The following is a 19,196-nucleotide window of genomic DNA, read 5'->3' on the forward strand; positions in this document are numbered from 1 at the left end:
ATTTTTCTGGCCATTTTTGAGAGGAAGCAAGGGGTGCTATAAGCCCTGCAACAAGACCTCAGACACAGAGCAGCCCTCAGATTTCCATGATGGCAAGTGGGAGAGACAAGACACCCTGGCACAGAGGCCTCAGAGGATCCCAACCCCATGCATGACCAGGTGAAGCCATCATCCCTGCACTGTAAGAGCCTCCAGACACCCAGACTGCATGCAGGGACATCCCCATGCACACACACCTCCCATTCATATCTGACTGGGCATGTGTGCAGTGGGCATGCAGTGATAGCCACAAATCCATTTCCAGGCTTGCCCGTGCCAGCTGAGGGTCCTGGCTCTGTCCAGAAACCCAGCAGGGTGGGCAGCAGGCAGCAATAGGGGCAGGTGGGACGGGGGGAGGCTATGGGGCCGGCAGGAAGGGGTGACACTTAAGCTAGTGGCAGGGGAAACGTGAGACAGGGTTGGTCTGGAAATAATGCAGCTCCTGCCAAATTTACAGCTCTCCTGGGGAGGGCTGTGAGAGCAGGGGAAGGAAAGCCAGCGGCAGGCCCAGGGGATATCAGCAGGGCCTGGCTTTTTGAAGACATGTGCTCCTGCCTTACAAGTGTCAAGAGGGCACTGCACGAGCCCCTTTAATGAGCCCCGGGAGCAGGGGTGGGAAGGGGCTGTCCCACCTCTCCGGGAAGCGCTGGAGGGAATGCAGAGCCAGGGCTGCTGAGGTGAAGGTGCACAGCAAGGGGCTCAACACATGGAGCCAGGCAGCACAGCAGGAGAGCAGGGCAGAGGGACTCTCCATCCCTCCCAGCTGCCTGGTACCACCAAGAGCAGCCACCACACAGCCCTGCTCCTCCTGAAAAATGCCTGATGGAAGGTGTCCCAGCTCACGGGAGGGGTGTGGAAACTAGGTGATCTTCAAGGTCCCTCCCGTCCCGTGATTCTATGAAAAACTGGAGCCAAATAGCTCTTGGCCAGGTCTGAGGCTGTGGGAGGCAGGTGTAAAGCTCATGGGCTTGCTGCAGGAGGTACGACAAGCCAGCGAGGGAACCCCAGCCAGTGTCCCAAAGGGCCATCCTGCCTGCCTCAGGCTGCTGCTGCCTGCAAGGAGGCTGAGGGCTGCGTCTTGGGGCCTGACACCTCCAGCAGCCAGTTTCATGACTTGGCTGCAAGATAGAACAGGAGAAAAAGCAGGACCAAGAGAGAAGCGATGAGCTTGTCATTCAGACACAATTACCTGCCGTAATAGCAGAGGGGAGGTGGGAAAATGATCTGCCAGGGAAATTGCTTTGGGTAAAAATGATCTGTTTCTTGCTCCTGGCTCACAGCTAGGAAACTCTTCATTTTAACCCCTTCCCATGCTGCATCTTCCATGAGATACACCAGCACCCATGGCATGGGCCACCGCAGTATCTAGCAGGAGGTGACAATTCAGGTGTCTCCATGAGAAGGTTGTTAACCCTCTCCTGGCTGGCTCTTTCTGCTTGAGTGGTTTCTACTTCTTGCCAGCAGAAGTAGAGTTGGAGTGGGAGTTGGTTCTTTAAGTCCCCTGAATTCGCAGCTGGCAGAAGCCCTGCTCAGAGAGAGGGAGAGCAGCCCACGGTCACCGTCCACCTGTCCCTGGTCACAAGCACCACAAAGAGACAGCACGCTGGGAAACTGCAGGGCTCTCCATCCTCTCGGTGTGGCATGCAAGCAAGCCCCATCTGCTCCGAGCTGCGCCGTGCAACGCTCCCTTCTGCTGCAAGGAAACTCATTAAGCGTCAGCAGCGTGGGGCTAACGATGTGCAGATGAACACTTCCATCTCTGTCCGCCAGAAGGCTGCGAGCCTGGGAAGTCAGGACGGTGGCACACTGCCTTCCCTGATGAGAGTGTTGCGCGGATTAATTAGGAAATACTTGCAATGTGCTTTGGAACTGGAAAGCGCTAAGTGTTATTAATCAGTGTCATGATTTACATAGAAAAATTGGAGAAAATATGAGGGGGTGGTGAGTGGAAGAAATAAATCAGCCTGTGGCTTTGGGTGAGGATAGGGAGCATGGGAATAGGTCATCCTGACCCCACACCACTACTGCTGGCATTGACAGGGATAAGGGAAGGCCCAAGATTTTTGGACCACCATTCAACCCACCCTACAGAGACACCTCAGACCCACTGGACAGACCATGCTCATTGTCCCATGCCCAGACAGGATGGTCCCTGTGCCCTGTGGGCTTCCTTTGCTCTGGGGACAGATCACAAATTCCTCAGTATCCTCTGTCCATCACAGCGTGGGGCTGCTCCAGGGCAGCACTACCCACACACAGCATCCCACTCCACAGCAGGTGAGTATCCAGAACAGACATTTTTGTTTTCTTGATAGATCTCAAAACCTGGGAGTGAAAAGGGTACTAAAAGTTTCTGTGTCCCCTCCTCCAGACAGAAATCCCCTGCTTGGAGAGGGTCTGCTCTATCCCACCAAACTGGGACTGGAGGAAAAGGAGACCTCTGCTCCCATCTACAGGGAACTGGAAGAAGTATGGCTGGGAGGGAGATACCCTTCTCAGCCCCCACAGACATTCGGGATCACCAGGAGGATGTGCTATGTCCCAGCAGGACATATGAGTATATGTCCCAGCAGCCATATGAGGCTGAGCAACAACTCCTGGTTTTGGCCAACACCACAGTGAGACACCCTCAGCAAGCCACTGGGCTTGGAGAAGGTATCACCTGGCCTCTACATCGGGCCACAGCAAGGAAGAGATTTCCCTCCAGAACAGAGGGCTACAAAGGATCCTGCTGATCTTATAAAACCACATGCCAGGCCACAGCCACATATATGAGATGTACAGACACCCAGAGCTCTACGAGTCCCACTCCAAACACACCTTTACACAAGCACAGATCTCTACATCAGCCACTTTTCACACTCCTCTATAGAGAAACAAAGTCAAAACTCCACACAAAGAAATCCTGTCCTGTTCTTCTCCCTAGGACATGCCTGGAAGTGGGTTGCAGACTCCTCAGATGTGGATAGCAAACCACAGTTATTTAACATGCTGTTAAAATCTGTGATTTTTCTAAAAAACAGTCACTAAGAGGCTGGTTCCTGGCAGTCTGGGCTGACAGGGCGGCTGCTCAGGGCAGTTTGACGGGTCCTGCTCATGCCTGGCATTTGGAAATAGCCAATTCATCTCTGCACTAATTTGTGTGCACAAGATTGTGACTGGCTTCCCCCAAATGTCTGTTCAGGTAAAACTCAATGACTGGATATTTGCAGAAAGCAAACATGGGAGAGGGCATAGCCCAAATCCAGCAAATTTATTCCCCTAGGCAAGCAAATATTAAGGGGACTTTTTTTCACCTGTATTTGCACATTTCTATTTCAATGATTTAGAGCACATGGGAGGTCAAATTAGCTCCTTAGAATAGTTCCTTCTAGCCTAAGAAGCCCAGGTTATCTCTCCTCTCCTCTCCTCTCCTCTCCTCTCCTCTCCTCTCCTCTCCTCTCCTCTCCTCTCCTCTCCTCTCCTCTCCTCGAGTCTCCTCTCCTCGAGTCTCCTCTCCTCGAGTCTCCTCTCCTCGAGTCTCCTCTCCTCTCCTCGAGTCTCCTCTCCTCATTTTTGCTTTCTTTCTCTTCATTACCAATTCTTTTCCTGTAAATCTTGGGGTTTACAGAACTAGTTCCCCAGGGCCAGCTGGCAGCTCCCCTCTGCCCCTTTCTTGTCCCCTGCCTGCCCACATCTGTAGCTGCTGCTCACCCCACCTGCCCCCGGGGCCTCACACGAAGCCACTGAATTGAGAGTTAATTTGAATTTGAGTTGACAAACTCCAGGCATATCCCATCTGCTCAGGCAGGAAATGGCCAATGTGTTAACCTTCCAGCAGGGAGGGCAGGGCAGAGGGGAAATGCTTTTACCTTTCCCCCCATTTAGTGTAGCTCTTAAAAAAAAATTAGGGTCAAATAAAATAACGCCTTGGGCTGACCTAAAGCCAATGTGGAAATTATGTGTGAGCATCCAGAGGGGTCTGGGAGAGGGAGGAAAACCCTGTTTTGCTGCTTGGGACCAAAGGCAAAGCATTGGAGAGGAGGGGAGGAGGGCCCAGGCTCAGCCTTTCTCCACATCTTGTCCCAGACAACCCCGTGGACATCTGCTCTCCCCCACCTCACTGCAGGAGAAGGTGCTGCCCTGTCCCCTCAGCTGTCTGGGGACTCGTCCTGCTTTCCTCCCTCCATGTGTTTTAGCCAGTCTGCCCTTCAAGGCTGCTCTCACCACCACAGCAACAAAGAAAAAGTGTCCCTCCACAGATATCCTTGGATATCTTGGATATCTTGGATATTTTGATGGGGGTAGTGGTGTGTTTAACCAGCTGTAAAGCCAAAGAGCAGCTGGGGCTGATGTTCTGTCCTTTGCAAGGAGCTGGAGGTGCAAAGGAAATGCAAGGTCTTCACATCCCAGAACAAAGAGATGCAGTTTATACCAGGGCACCTGTCCACACCATGTGGCTGCTCGAGGTGCCCTATGGCTGTATTTTGTCGGCTGATAAACCACAACCTGCAGGGAAATTTACCAGGACTGGGAGGAAGCAGACTTTCTGCTCCAGCCAGGGATGCTGAAACCTGGGTGCTGCGGAGGGATTGAGCCCCCAGACACCTTCATTGTCTCCTTCTCAGCCTCTAACCCCCTACAGATTTTCAATCCTGCCTCCCACTGCTTCTCTAGCATTTCTCTCTCAAAGATGGCACTTCCAGCTGATGTTGATTTTTCTATCTCTCCAACAGTGTTTTTAAGCACAAGCAAGGCAGCTGGAATAAAATTAGCATTATTTAGCATTACCTAGCACCAAAGGCACTTGACAGATGCAAAAGAACAAAGATTTGGGCTGGGTATTGGCAGAAAGCTTTCTAGTGTGCCCAACACAGAAAGAGGGGAAGAGGCTGAGTTCTCCTCCCCTGGGGAGCTGCAAAGCCACAGGCAGGCTGTCCACACCTGCAGTCCCATATCCATGCTGGCAATTCCCCTGTGGGGGATTGACCAGCCTCATCAGAAAAGCAAATGAGCAGTTCTCGGGTGCCAGGAGCTGTGGGTGAACTTGTGCTGACAGCATTATTCCCATGTCTATTTGCTCCTCCACTGCTGCACCACCCAGCAGCTCAAACATCAGCATCAGCATGTAGATGCCACAATTCCTCTGCCAGAACAGATTCCCACCCCCCCAGCTCTCCTGAGGCTACTGACTTCTGAAGAGAAGGGTGAGGATGCAAAATATGTTGGGAAGAGAATTGGGGAAAGAGGGAGCAGCATGCAGAGGACTTAGGCCAAAGTCTGAGGTCTATCCCAGAATCTGCCCTACTGCTAATAACTACATCTGGCTATTTCCCTTCCCAGCTGGATCTCCTGCCTGCTTAGTACAGAGACAAACCTAACCCTTGATGCTCCCTCCCTCTGCCACTAATGTCTGAAACAAGGCTTCAGTGAGGCACAAGATTGCAGGAGATACAGTTCCTCACCTTCCCCATGGCCACAGGCAACGCCAGGATTTTCAGATGCTGTAATAGAGAACTGTCAAACAAACCCATCCCCTCCGGAGATGCTCCACTCAGCCTTGTGCTTGCACAGCCCCTTCTCAGTGAACACATGGCACATTCAGGAGTGGGATAAACAACCTCTCTCCAGTCCTCCCTCATTTGTGTGCTTGCTCTCCCGAGAACTTTCATAATTGCTTCTTTGCCTTCAAATACCATGCTGCTCCTTTGGCATTTCACTGTTTAAATGTCTCCCGCTTCGAAGATGACATTGTCTGGAGGCGGATGGATTGGGGTGGTGTCTGCAAGGTGCAGTGCACGAGAGCAATGGGCTGCTCTGCTTGTCTGACTTCTCCAGTGGTGAAGGCAGGGTCAGGCAGCATGACTTTTGCAGCACAGCCATAAAAAGCTGTGTTTGGGCTGGAAGTTAATACAGGCCCTTTCCCCTGCCCTTGGAGGAGTTCCTCCTCCCCATTCCTGGTGGCTGCAGTTGCCTTGACTGCATCTGCCTTCCCTGGAGGGGGAATAATGAAGGGAAAAGGTAGGTCATCCTCTGATGGTTGGAGCCATCCTGGCCCAGCACAGGCTGGAGCATCCCATCAGCACTGGGCTGAAAGTTCAGCCTCCAGCATCCCCAGGTGCTGGAGGTGTTGTGGACAGCTGACATTTCCACCTCCCTGTGCTCACACAGGGTGCTGGATCCCACAGCCATGCTTCACAAACGTGCAGCCTCACGGCCAGGAATGGATCCAGGGTGTCCCACACTGCAGCACACACTGGTGGCTCCAAGCACACAGGGAAATGCACCAGCTCTCACCTCACAGAGCCCTGGCTTGGAGTGCCCCTGTTCCTGTGAACCTCAGAACCCCAAGAAGGATATTCTCAGGATTTTGCACTTACACGTTTTGTTTCCCATTTTGCAGGCAATGGGTGAGCTGAAGTATTTTTGCAATTAGTGTAGTATTAAATGCTGTGATCAGGAAATGTTCTTTCAGGGAAAGGGCAGAGGGGCAGCATAAAGAACATCCTAACTTATTATTTTTGGGAAAAGTGTAATTATTGCCCCTTTGGCCTGTCTGCTAAAGGGATTAATAATGTCCAGCCTCACAGCTGTCAAAGCCCTGATTAATTGAGCTTGCTGTACTGGAATCTCATCTGTTTGTCTTCTGTCAATGTGCAAATTGAAAACAGAACACAATATATCTTACCAGGCATCCTGTACCTCTCAGCTTATCAGGCACCCTCCTCCCACCTCTCTGCTTCCAAACGGCCTGGAGGACTCGAGCCACCACTCTGCAACCATGTTCAACCTGGAGCTAGCCAGTATCACCCCTGCTGTGGCCATGGTGGGGTTAAAAAACTCAGAGCACCAGCAGCTCTGCAGGCTGGTGGTTACTCATGCAGGATGGTTCTTCTTCTCCCAAAGAAGAGTCACACAGGGCTATAAGTTTCAGAACAGGTTTGCCACAAAAGTTTGCTTTTTGGCAGGACTTGCCCCCACATCAGGACACTTGCCATCCTTGGGGCATGTGTGTGCCCACTGCTCCTCCCAGGCACAGCTGCTTGTTTCTGTACATGGCAAGGGAAGGACTGTTGCAGGATTTGAGCTCATAAATGATGCCCTGCACAAGCCTGTGGTAGGATTAACCTAAAATAACTTTTAGGTCACAACTCACCCATCCAAAAGTTGGAATGTGTCTGAGCATGACTGGCTGCACACCTTGGAGGGAAGCTGGGTCACACAGCCCTGGTCCCATCAGCCTGCAGACTTCAGGAAGAGTCTGAGGATATCCCTGGTGGGATTATCCTTGACATAAATCACAGAATCACAGAATTGTTAGGGCTGGAAGGGACCTCTGGAGATCACCCAGTCCAACCTCCCTGCCAAGGCAGGGCCACCTGGAGCAGGTGACACAGGTGGTGTTCAGCTATCTCCAGAGAGGAGACTCCAGGACCTTCCTAGGCAGCTGTTCCAGTGCCCTGCCACCCTCAACATAAAGAAATCCTTCCTCATGTTGAGGTGGAGCTTCTTGTGTTTTAGCTTATGGACACTGCTCCTTGTCCTGTCACAGGGCACCACTGGAAATGCTGGCACCGTCCCCTTGGAACTTGCTTTGATATATTTACATGCATTAATGAGATCCCCTCCCAGACTGAACAGGCCCAGCTCTCACAGTCTCTCCTCAGAAGAGAGATGCTCCAGACCCCAAATCATCTCTGTGGCTTTCACTGGACCCTCTCCAGTAGCTCCTTGTTTTCCTTGTGCTGAGGAACCCAGAACTGGACAGAGAACTCCTGATGTGGCCTCACCAGGGCTGAGTAGAGAGGGGGATTTCCTTCCTCAGCCTGCTGGCCACACTTTTCCCAATGCACACCAGGATATCACTGGTCTTCCTGGCCACAAGAACACACTGTAAAGTCATAGTCAGCTTGTCACCCAGCAAGACTACCAGGTCCTTCTCCACAGAGCTGCTCTTTAGCAGCTCAGACCCCAGCCTGTGCTGGTGCTTGGGGTTATTCCTCCCCAGGTGCAGGACCTTGCACTTGCCCTTGCTGAACCTCATCAAATTTCCCTTGTCTCAGCTCTCCAGCCTATCAAGGTGTGCCTGAATGGCAGCACAGCCATCAGGTCTATTAGCCACACCCCCCAACATCTTATCCTCAGCAAACTTGCTGAGGGTACACTCTATCCCTTCATCAAGGTTGCTGAAAAATTGGCAATGACCCAAGCTGATGCAAAGCAGGAGCAGAGAAGCTGCTTGCAGAAGTGTTTAGGAGTTACTCTGCTCTGCCCTGCACAGTCCAGTTGCAGGATGAGACCTTTGGCTGCAGCCTCAGCACCAGCTGGCATCTTTGCTCAAATTTTGGGCTATGAGTTTGGTTTCAAAGCAAGACTTCCATCTTCCATTGTATTTCCTCCAGTACCACTGAATGGATGTGGGGTGTTTTTGTCTGCAAGGCAGTGTGCCTGCCCCTTGGTGCTGAATAAATAAATTACTGTGATGGTAAAGGAGATCATTGTTAATCAGAGTGCATAAAGAGCCTGAGAACCCTCCAGGGGAATATGCTGCAATGCACTGAGTGCAAATCATAGGCACTTTTTTTTCAGGGACATGATATTAAAGAGGAATAGAGTTGTGTGGCAGTATTGTCTCTGAGAGAGAATCCACTGGACCCCATCAGAATCTATTCCAGGATCTAATTCCTGCCCAGAAACAGGTCTGAAATCTGTCTGGGACTTCCCTGTCCCCCGCCTGGCATCCCACACCCAGATGAATGAGAGCTCCAAGGCACAAACTGTGCTAGGCAAACTTAAGACACTGCAGGGATGTGGCCCTGTCACTTCCCCAGTAAAGTAATTTCTGAACCACACTGGAATGGGATCCCCCTGAAAAGATCCTGCAGAGACTAAAGGCAGGTGAAAGACAATACTCTAATTAAATACCCTATCCCTGTGGCTTTAGCTGATGCTCACAGAATAAAAACAAGTGGAAAACTAGCAAGAACGCTGTTTACCGTTTCTCATTGTATAATATGCAATGTTTTCTCAGCACGTCTTCAGGAGACAAGCAGCTGGGAGCCCAGACTGGATGAAAAGAGAGAAAGAACAAGGTGTTAGGCAGGAAATGCTGGGGAAGTGTGGGGAGCAGGGTGTCCCTTTGTAGCCACCACATAGCACCCTGTGATGTTCGCCCTAACAGGAGGAGAAGCTGTTCCCACATCCACCCTTACAGTGGCTGCTGCCAAAGGCACTGGGGCATCTGGTGCTGGTGGTGCCTGCTGGTGAACACAAACCATCTTCCCACCTCCCCCTTTCAGCAGAGGTGTCAGGAGGGCTGGACCCAGGATGGACAGGCCATCTGCTCTCCCTCTGGGACTGTCTCTCAACCCTTTACAATTCACTGGGCATGCTTTAGGTTTCCCTTACCTTGCAGCTGGGCTGGGCTCTCCATGGAGGATCCTCCTGGGTCCTTGCCAGAGTGGGTCTCCTCATCAAGAGGCTGACCCAGCTCCTCCAGATCAAGCATTCCCCTTCTGCCCCAAGATTCTACCCTTTCAGCAACCTGCAAAACCCTTGCCCAGCCCCAGCAAAGCTAGGACCCAGATCCTAGCAGCTCACAATCCCTGCCCTCCTGGTATCCACAGCCTCAGTCCCCATCACCTCTCACTTTTAGCAGGGACACCCAATGGTCTTTTCCATCAGTCTCCTGCTGAGCCTGGTGAGCAGGGTGGGCTGCCCCAGTTCAGCTGATGCTCTAAGTGATGGCTCTGGTGATGGAAAGCTGAGGGTACATCTTCCATCCACAGGCATCAGCAAGCTGTGAGGGATTTCAAGCACTGGGGGAGGGCAGGATTTTGGAATTTAAAATAATTTCAACAAGGTGGAAGAACCATCCAACAAAATTGAGGTTGAAGGGTGAAGTAACTAATCCCCCAAGCCAGAGAGGAGGCCTTTTGCCCTGCAGGCAAAGGACCCATGTAGCCTCCTGCACCTGCACAGCCTTTCCATGCTGTGCTGAAGCCACCAGCTGTGACATGGGGACAAATGTGCCTAATCCACCCTGAGGAGATGAGTTTGGCAGCCAGGGACCGGCATCTGCAACAGAAAACCAAGGCATAGGCAGGGGCCTGAAAGGAGCCTGGAAGGGGTTTGCTCCTGTGAGTGGGGAGGAAAGTGGTTTCTAGAGACCCCAGAGCACTTAAGGCTCTTTTTGGTCCCCAGCCCCTTTAAGGAAACTCCCCCTAACATGTTGTTCATGCAATCTGCTGGAGTCTGCATCACACTGAAGCCCATTAGACCTATTTTTTGTAGCTGAACAATTTTAATTTTCTAGTCAGTTACCTTTTAGGTCTTACTTCCCTCTTTTTTTTTGTGCCTTAATTGTCTTTGCCATATATTGGTGCTCCCCTGACATTCTCTCCCCTCTCTGGTGTGCCTGCTCTCCTCCCCTACCCTTTCCCTCCCTCCTGCCTGTCTCCACTTGCCTAAACCCTGCAAGGCTATTGCATCTGCCACCCTACCACTGCTCTATATCACCCCAGCAGTGGCTGCAGACATGTGAGTTGTTGTGCCAAGGAGCTTTGTCCTTCCTGGCAGGAGATGGACCCTGGGATGAAGGGTCAGGGCAGTTAAACTGCAACTACGTGTATTCAGGCTGAAGGCCACTCAAGTCAGCAGCCTCCCCCCTGGTGCTGATGGACTTTGGAGATATCTTTTTTCCAGTTCTCCAGGCCCAGCCCCCTCTCTCGTCAGTGCTGCTGTATCCCAGATGGGAGCACAGGCATCCTGACTCCCATTTCTCTGATGATGGTGGGAGAAACAACTCCCAAACTGAATCAGAACTGTCTCGCCTGTCTAGAAGCAGAGATGAGCTGTTGTAAATCACTCTCAGTGGCTGGAGAACACCTGTCTTGTAGGCACATGAAACCATGGAAAATAGCATTTTGTGCCTGCAAGCTAGTAGCACGCAGCACACCGTGATGCCAGGATGTGCTCAGGGAGCTGTCTGCAGCTGCACCAGACATCTGAGCTAAAGAAGAGTTGGGGGCTGAGTAGCTGAAGCACAGCGCCAAGTTCCCCCCAGGAGAGAGCAGATGGGGAGGCATTACCTGTCACTGCCAGTCTGGGGGACTCAGAGCTGCAGGGTTCTGTGCTCCTGCCAGGCTGGGGGACTCAGAGCTGCAGGGTTCTGTGCTCCTGCCAGGCTGGGGGACTCAGAGCTGCAGGGTTCCCTCCTCCTGCCAGGCTGGGGGACTCAGAGCTGCAGGGTTCCCTCCTCCTGCCAGGCTGGGGGACTCAGAGCTGCAGGGTTCCCTTCTCCTGCCTCAGCTTGATACATTTTCACACCCCAATCCCAGGTGTGGGCTGCTGACACCATGTCCTGGAACTCAGGGCTTGCACATAGCACCACAGCAGATCCTGCATCCTCTCCACCCCCAAGGAGATGATTTTGGCCTCACATCACACCTGTGCCTCTGCTGTTCACAGGCAGGTTACACCAGCCACCACCTGCCCAGTCATCCCCGAGGGCAGGAGGAACATCCCCAGGTTCGGGCAGGAGCTCCAGTTTCAGTGCCCTGTCCTAACCTCAGTGTCCAGTCTCCTGCTGATTTTCATTCCATTTATGGGAAAGACAAGAGGTCCCTGTCTTTGCTCGAGGACCCTGGGCATAATGCAGTGACAGGAGGCAGCCGGTTCCTGAGCTGAGTGACTTGCCCTGCTGGGTAATGCTTCCCCTCCTTTCCTTTGAGGAATTTCTCACAGCACGGCTCAGTTTTTCTTTCTGCAGAGGCACAAAGCAAAGGAGATCAAACCTCAGGCACACACACTCCCAGAAATCCGTCTGCCAGCAAACCTGGGTGTGGAGCCGGCTGCATCCCTGCTACAGGAAATCAAAGGCGGCGGCTGAAACACAGCACAGAGCCGAGGTCAGGGGTCCCTTTGCTGTCGGAAAAATGGGACAAGAGGAAACAGCAACAATCAGATCACTCAAAAGCCTCGTTTACGCTTCACCTGGTTACAGGGCTTCTTTCCCTGCGGCACGTAGTGTCTCACGCTTGGCTGTCCCTGCTGCAGTTCCCGTAGCTGGGAGCACAAGGGATGGGGAGCTGCAGGGAGACAGAAGTGCCAAAAGGTGCAGGAGATGGAGACATCAGCAGCCCTAGGGGGATGCTGGGGCTGGAAACTGGCAGCAGCCACCTGTTGTACCTCCAGAGAGCCTGTTGGAACAGAGAGGATGGAAAAATATGCTCTGGGTATCTTTTGGAGGAAATTCTATCCCAGAGATGCCAAGCTAGCTATGGATCCTTGGGATCAGAGCCTGCCCCTTGGAGCCTGCCCTCTCCTAGCAGCCTGAGATGTATGCAATCGCCAGGTCTGTTTTTCAGAGGAGAAAAGCAAGGTCTGACTTCTCTCCACTGGAAATAAACAGGGGCTTATCTCTGCCTTGCACTTTGCTCTCAGCCAGGCCTTTGACACCCTTGTGCACTCAGCCTTATGACTCAAAATGTCACATGGATCTGTGGCAATTCTTATTTCAGCTGTGAAAGTGACACCTCCAGGGCCACAAAATCTATCTGCACACAGCACCCATGGCTTACTCAGCCCTTCTGTTTGCCCAGGAGAGACCTGTAGCTGCTGCTGCTCCTGATTAGATTTGTTTTCCTTGCTAATAAGGGACCAGTGATCTCTCATAGCAGCCGTGTGGTGGGCAGGGATGCTGGAGAGCGAGACTGTGGGTCAGGGGTGTGTAGGAGATGTGGGGTGGGGTGACACTGGCTGCATGGGCTGTGCTCAGCTGGGAGGTTGTGATGGGTGCAGAGCAGCACTGGGGAGGATCCCTGTGCTGAGGTGACAGCATATGGGAGACTGTGGCTCTGTCTGCTCCTCTGAATGTTTCAAGAAATGCACGAGAGAGGTGATGTGTGTCTGTGTGTGATAAATGGAGCAAAACATCCAAGCAACAGGCTCTGTAGGCTGGAGATGTGTGTTTGGGTGCAAAGAGATGCTCTGGCAATGCATTTAGGCAGTAAGGCTGTATGACAGGGAATGTGGGTGACAGCTTTGCATGCACAGTTGGTGTGGGACGTGGTGTGAAAGGCTTTTGTCAGGTGTCTGTTCATGCTTCAGTGTCTGTTACTCTGTGTGTGTGTGTGTGTGTGTAAGTTGTGCCTTTGCACCTCTACAGCAACACATGGGGCAGACTTTACCCCACCATAGCGCTCCCTCAGCAGACAGGATGGGGTAAACCAGAGGCATCACTGTTCAAATACTGAACGAGGTGACCTGTCTGCTATTCCTTAAAAATAAGTGATGTTTTATATTCAAGCACTGGCCTCATTTCTAAAACCCTATTAAAAAAAAAAAAAAAAAAAGACAGAAAAAAGGCCAGGAGGAATCAAAGGCACAGCCAACAGGGAAGTGCAGCCCTCTGAAGAGGACACATCTCATCTGAGCACAGTACTTCAGACACAGCTCACAAGCCCTGTTAAGCAGCGGACATCTGAGTGCTCTGGCGTGCCAGAGCTGATTTGTATCAGCTCCCACCACATTCCAAGCCCCTGGCCCTGAGAACCTGCTCATCTGGATTTGGTGGGATGGGACAGGGGACTATTGGCAAGTCAGGGCTCTGCACCTCACCTCAGGCTCCTCTCCCCAGCCCAGCCTGCTAGAATCCAGCTAAGCCCAAAACACTTTGGGAGAGGCAGACAAATAACAGAACCACTGCCTGGCATCCTGCAGAGCTGGACACCGAGGGGGTGTCACTGAGCTGGTGGGGAGCACTGCGAATCACCCAGCATCCAACACAAAGCTCTCTGGTGTCACACAGGTTGACCCCACGTAGTGGGACAGTACCTTGGATGTCAGGCAGTGCTAGGAGAGAGCTCCCAGGGCATGGACTTACCTGATGGTGTGCCCTGACAGCCCCTCAAATTGTCTGAAAGGGATCCTGCAGCTGCCACAGATAACACACGCATGTGGAAGACAGCAGGTGTGTCTGCCAGCAGAGGAATACCCAGGAGGGCTGTGTTAGGCATGCATGGACATGGACAAGGAGGGGGAGGAGGCACAAGAAGGATCCATCCTTGCCAAGCCAGTGTGGGGCGTGGGTCTGTATCTGGGGTGATGGGACACTGGAGGAGAGCAGCACGCATGGGTGCCCTCCAGGCAGGAGTGGGGAGGTGGGCAAGATTAAGGGAGGGAGAAATCAAGTCCTTTGGGCTGATGGTTCATCCAACTCCTTTCAGCCACCAGTGGCAGGGACGAATCACTCTCTAGGCTGTTGTTTTCTCAATGTAGGCATTCAGTCCCACACCGCCCTGCTGCCCCATTCCCCTGCCCATCCCACACAGTGGTACTGCGGGGTCAGGGTGGTGGAAGTCACAGGTGATCCTTCTAATCCTCCCTCTGCCCTGCCAGATCCACAGGCACTGCCACAAACCCCATGGAAAACACTGCCTGCACCACTGCCAGGCACATCCCTGACACTCCTGCAGTCGGCAGTCTCACTTAAATATCCTGGGCAGGATGGATTCTGATTGCTTTTATTATCAAGATAATCCATCCCTCTGATTTCAAGAGACCTCCTACAGGTTTGCCCTAATATTGCTGAAAGAGGAGCATAATCCACAGGCCGTGTTGCTGCTCTGGAATTGGCTCGGCATTCCTGTATTCCTCCGGTGTACACACGCCCGCCCGAACGCTAATGTCACCCAGGAGCCGCGATGCACAGCGCATTGCAAAGAGGAAGGAGCCGCTGTGGAAAACTCTGCCTCCTGCTTTCATCCAGCACTGGGTAATGAACTGTTTTTGCAGCCTCCCAGCAACTTCACAGGCTGTCTTGGAGACAAGGAGAATGTTATTTTCTAGTCAGAAAGGGCTAGCCCCAAAGCAGTTCCACTTCCATGTATAAATAGCTGTTTTCTGGTTTACTGCTGTTTGTCCTTGGGATCCTGAGCACAGGTATCATGAGCAGTAGGTGAGAGGGGGTGTTGGCTCTCTGGGTTACCTTTTTCCCAAACATTGCTCAGACTTACAGTTCATGTCACAATGATGAGACATGTTTTTGGCCCAGAAACCCCTTTTTAGCTTTTAAGGGAATAACACAAATGGAAAGCCTGGAGCATGAATGCTGAAGTCAAACTCCCTGCCCAGAAGTCAGTCAAAGAGCTCATTTCTCATCAAGCCCAAGAAATGTGAGTTGGAATGGAGATAATCTGCAAAACAGGAAGTGAGAATGGTTTGCTCTGTACCATAACAAATACCAAAAGAAAGCTGCTGTGTCCAAGGTTGGGATCCCACTGGGGCTGGGCCAAATTACCTGGGAGAAGGGTCTGAGGGACAGAAATAGCAAAAAGCAAGCACTGGTGTCCCAGAGGGTCAAACTCAGAAGAGGCTGAGGTTCATTTTCAGAAATTGACTGAGCTAATGCCCTTCCTTTTCTGCCCCTGAAAACAGATGTTTTCACAGGAAGGAAACATTGATTTCTGGCCCACTTCAGCATCTCTCCATTCAAACATGCTGCTGTTTTTCTCTAGTTCATCTGCAGGTGCCCTCAGCTGCAGTGTCCAGACCTGGACACAGCTCAGACAAAGCAGAATTGCAGATTTCAATGGCTTACATCCAACATCCAGCATTAATGCATCCCAGGAGGTGAGCTGCCCTTTTTGCTAAACCATCACACTATTGACTCATGCTAAGTTAGTCATCCATCTGAACCCCCTGATCCTTGCCTGCCATCCTGCTGCCTCTCCAGGCTCTCCTGTCTATGCATTCATGCATTCATTTATCCCTCCCAAATGTGGTACCCCGTGCTCTCTGTACTAAATTTCATCTGGCTGATTCCAGACACTCTCTCCCATCCATCCCAGTTGTTTTGAATTCTGAGCCTGTACTCCAAAGTTCTTGCAGCACCTTCATTAATACACAGCCCTGGACTTATTTAGCAGATGCTGATATCAAAATGCATATGATTACTCCCAGTTAGCAAAGAAGTGTTTCTATGTAGCCAGCAGGAACATTTTTATTTATAAATGCCTTGAAAAAACCTCCAATTGCTATCATTCACACTGATAAAAATCCAGTGTAATAACTATTGACTCTAGCACAGATACTTCAGAGTCATTCTGGTAAGTATTTAAGAGCAGAGTTGGGCCCATCCTTGTCATGTGCCCAGCAGGTGGTCACGCCATCAGTCTGTGAAATACCCGCAATAGGTGGAGCTATTTATCCTCACTCTCCAATGAGGGATAATTGTTCTTTCTCTTTTTTTCTTTTTCTTGTTCCTGTTTGAACTGTTCACAGAAGAACTCTCTAAAATGAAAAACAACAATAACAACAACAACAAAAAACCCCACCAACAAATCAAACAACTTAATAACTTAATAAACATTTGGAAAAAAAGAAAAAGAAAAGAGAACCCATAGCTCTAGAGGTGTCACTTGGTAAATTGCAATCAGCTGCTGCTCAGAAAAATGAGGCTGGTGAAAGAGCTGAGCTCACTCTGGGCACGCTTGATGAGATAACACACTCTCTAAGACAGCTCTTGCTATGTTGCAGAAGCTTTAAAATGTATTTCTTTTGATACAGAGCTATTTGTGGCAAACATGCCAGCAGTGCCTGAGCAATGCTTCTCAGTGTTCAGTGCCCTGCCTGGAGTCTGCAGAAGAGAGGATTTTGATGAAATGGTGGTAGTGGAAAGCAGAGAGGAAGAGGTAGTGGCTGAGGAAGGTTTGTGTGCTGGAGGAGCCCTCCTCAGTGCCGAGGTTTGCTGACCTGGGCCCTCTTTTGCCAGTGTCTGAGTGTTTGCTAAAGACACAGCAGCCACGTGGCTCAGGGACTTCCCGAGCAAGGCAGAATCCCCATGTAACTACAAACTTCTCTTTTCTATAAAATTGCCCAGCCTTTCCTGCCATCCAGGTAAGCATTTAGCATCTGTGGCTAGGCTGCTGAACGTCCACTGCTTATTCCTGGACGTATATCTTATTTACTTTGGAACCTGGTTTCATCCAATAGATCCTACTCCTCACACCAGAAGAGACACCTTGCCCACCTGGTTCATGTCTTGAACTTATGAGGAATTTCCATACCCCTCTCACATCCTGTGAGTTTGATCAACCTGGTTGCAAACCACAAGTTTCCAGCCAATCACACTTATCTCATAGGCTGATGCTCCTGTAATTAGCAGCAGTAAAAAGGCCATTACTCAGAGCAGGAATCATTAGCCCAGTGGAGAGGATTCAAGAGGGAGCAGGCAGGAGCCAGGAAAATCAAGGGAAGTGCCTGCCCAGGCTGCGTGTGAGGGAGGTCAGAGCCCGGCTTAGCTGCCCAGGATGCCCAGGTGCATGGTCAACACCAGCCAGGAAGCAGGAGCAGGGACCCCCACCTATGCTCCATGGTGGGCACACAGCATCAGATAATCCACCAAGGGAGATGGATTGAAGCTGAATGTGAGCCTGCTCAGCTGAGCATCTCATGGGACACCGAGGGGACAGAGGGATGTGCAAAATTAAAATCCAGGCTGTGGTGGTAAGGTAACACTGTGAGTAGCCCATGGCAGGAGAAGACCAGAGAAACTGGGTGAGGTTCCAAGCCGTGATCCTGAATACACCAGCGTTCCCATCTTCACAGCACCAGCTCCAGGAGACCCAGCTGAACACTGGTCTGTGTGCCAGGCCAGCCAAGGAGCGTTTATAGTCAGCCATGCTCAAGTGAGGAATAGGGAGGCAGGCAGGGAGGGTAGAGCTGTGTCTTTGCGAGGTGCTGATAGCAAACAACCTCCTCCCACCACAAGTCCATCCCTGCACAGACAAACCCACTCCAGACTCCATTGCTCAGCCCCACACACCACACAATTCCCCTCACCCCATGCTGGGGCAGGAGACCCATATCATGCATCAGCCACTGGGATATTAATGTCTCAGGGTAGGAAAGGCAACCCTAATTCTCCAGGCTGGGATGAGGGGGACACTGACAGAATTGTCACTGCTTGCAAGGACAGGAATTGCACCCCTAAATTCCCACCCCACTGGCTTCACAGCCTCTCCTATCTCACTCACCTTTTTCTCCCTTTCTGACAGTGCCCAAGCACAGGCAGGAGGGGGTCTCCCCACAACATCCACTCCAGAGAGCTCTTTTCATTCTGCATTTGGAAGGGAAAGAAGAAAAGGCAGAGCAAACCTGTCTCTCACGTAATCTGCTGCACAAATGCCAGCTCTCAGCAATCGATTGCAAACGCTCCCGGAGGGCTGTTTTCATTTCATAATATTTATTGGGTTGCTTTATTGTCAGAATCATTACAGTTCAATGTACTGCATGGATTTTATGCCAGCTGCGCTTAGTTTGTCTTGTTTTTAGCACTCCACATTCCTTATGTGGGGCCATGGTTGCACCTGGGCTGGGACTGCTCCTCATGTAGAGTCCTCTGTGCAGCATGGGGCAAGTTATCTCCTCCCTCTGTGTCTCCATTCCCTGCCATCCCTGGATAAACTGCAGCTTGCTGAGCTACCCATAAGCTCCCAGGGCTCCCAGGGATGGTCCCTGCATATACAGCATCTCTCATTTATGAGTCCTGATCTTGGTTGACCCATTGGATGTGAAGTAATTGAAGCAACAGAGCCCAAACCATGACATGATAACAAAGGAACTGGGAGGGAGGGAGCAATGGCAGGAGGAGGGAACCAGGTTGGAAAAGGGATTACCAGCAGCAGCAGATGTTATGTACAACACTGTGAGAGGGGCCAGGATGGCAATTGGGCCAGAGTAGCCATTAAGTGGAGGAGCTGCTGCACTCCCTGAGATGCAGATGCTCTGCAGATTCTCACTGGTGCAAACTCAGGGCCTGACTCTGTGCCAATTGTCAGTGTGCAGACAGGACCCAAGCAAAGCCATAGGATGGAAAGGACTCCCAGTCTCCACTCCATTGTTTCTCAAGACTCCTGGCAATTAGGTGCTGAAGAGGAGGAGACCAAAAGGCTGCCCTGTATCCCCAGCTCTCCCCCAGGAACAGCTGGGCTTGGGAGCCAGCATAGTGTGAGTGAGAGGGGCTCTCTCTGCAGCAAGTGTCTGCTCCTCTTGAAGAGAGGGACCCTCATCACACTTCATGAGTTCACAAGGCAAGGAAATGCCTGAGCCCAGAGGAGGAGTGCCTCCCAGACACACGACCCAGGAAAAGGGCTGCTGGCTTGCACACAGCCAGT

The 19,196-nt window shown here is 51.5% G+C and overlaps 1 protein-coding gene across 1 annotated transcript in view; it reads right to left on the reverse strand.

Annotated features, from left to right (window-relative positions):
- Positions 1 to 16,005: 16,005 nt before the first annotated feature.
- Positions 16,006 to 19,196, reverse strand: part of GALT (galactose-1-phosphate uridylyltransferase) — a 48,634-nt gene continuing 45,443 nt past the window's right edge. The window contains exons 13-14 of the transcript XR_015280087.1: positions 18,057 to 18,139; positions 16,006 to 17,172 (exon numbers count right to left, since the gene is read on the reverse strand). The gene's annotated coding sequence lies outside the window, so the exon portion shown is untranslated. The remainder of the gene's footprint in view (positions 17,173 to 18,056; positions 18,140 to 19,196) is intronic.

The sequence above is a fragment of the Cyanistes caeruleus genome, chromosome Z (genome assembly GCF_971803275.1).
Source record: "Cyanistes caeruleus chromosome Z, bCyaCae1.hap1.1, whole genome shotgun sequence".
In the NCBI taxonomy this organism is placed as follows: Eukaryota; Metazoa; Chordata; class Aves; order Passeriformes; family Paridae; genus Cyanistes; species Cyanistes caeruleus.